This window comes from Oreochromis aureus, linkage group 5 (assembly GCF_013358895.1).
Source record: "Oreochromis aureus strain Israel breed Guangdong linkage group 5, ZZ_aureus, whole genome shotgun sequence".
Lineage (NCBI taxonomy): Eukaryota > Metazoa > Chordata > Actinopteri > Cichliformes > Cichlidae > Oreochromis > Oreochromis aureus.
The window spans coordinates 38,531,470-38,532,342 of record NC_052946.1 but is presented as its reverse complement, the minus strand read 5'-3'; positions in this window follow the sequence as shown (position 1 = coordinate 38,532,342).

Here is an 873-nt window from a genome sequence, read left to right as displayed (position 1 = left end):
CTAAAGAACCAAATGGGACAGACAAAAAAAAAAACAACAACAACAAAAAAAACAAAACAAAACAAAAAAAACATTAACGTTCACACACATCCAGTGAGAGACTGACACCCATACTGTTTGTCACAGAATATTGGGTTCAAAAACTTTCCCTCAGTGGGCAAAATGGGAAGTACATCGTTTTACTTTGCTCTCAACTCACATCCATTAGATAAACACACCCTCCCCTTCACTGTGATCCTTTCTAATGCATTTTTTCTTCTTCTTTTCATTTTTGAATCATATTGAAGGTTTTACTGCCACAGAGACCCTGAACACATCATACAGGACACACAGTGTTTCTCTGGTGGCTGCAAAAATCAGTGATAACTCACAGTGTGTTTGCTCACACTCAGCACTCATTTGTACTTCAAACACTTCGAACACTGAATTTAGAGATTAAATTTTTAAGGAACAAGGATAAAGTGATATTTAATGTTCAGTGTCCTTCGTAAACTCTGTGCTAATAGTCTCTTTATTAGCCTGCCTTCAACGAGGTCAAAGGTTATGGTCAAGCTTCACTAGCACCTGATTTTAGAAAGCAGATGTTTTGTTTAATCCAACAAACCACAAAGTCATCCTACAGTCTCTGTCTGAACCTGCCAGATGTTTGGGCAGCTGCTGCTAATCTTCTTTAAATGATCACATGAAAATATTCAGATGTGATGAAAGCTCAGGTTTTATCTGTTCTTATTTTGCATAGCTGCCTTTATTACCTAAGAAAAATATTTAAAAAACAAATTTTCCTTAAACTCACATATGCAAGGATGTAGTGATTTATTTTTATTAATGCCAACACTTCTTCCTGCCAGTGTGTTTTCATCAAACTGATGATCG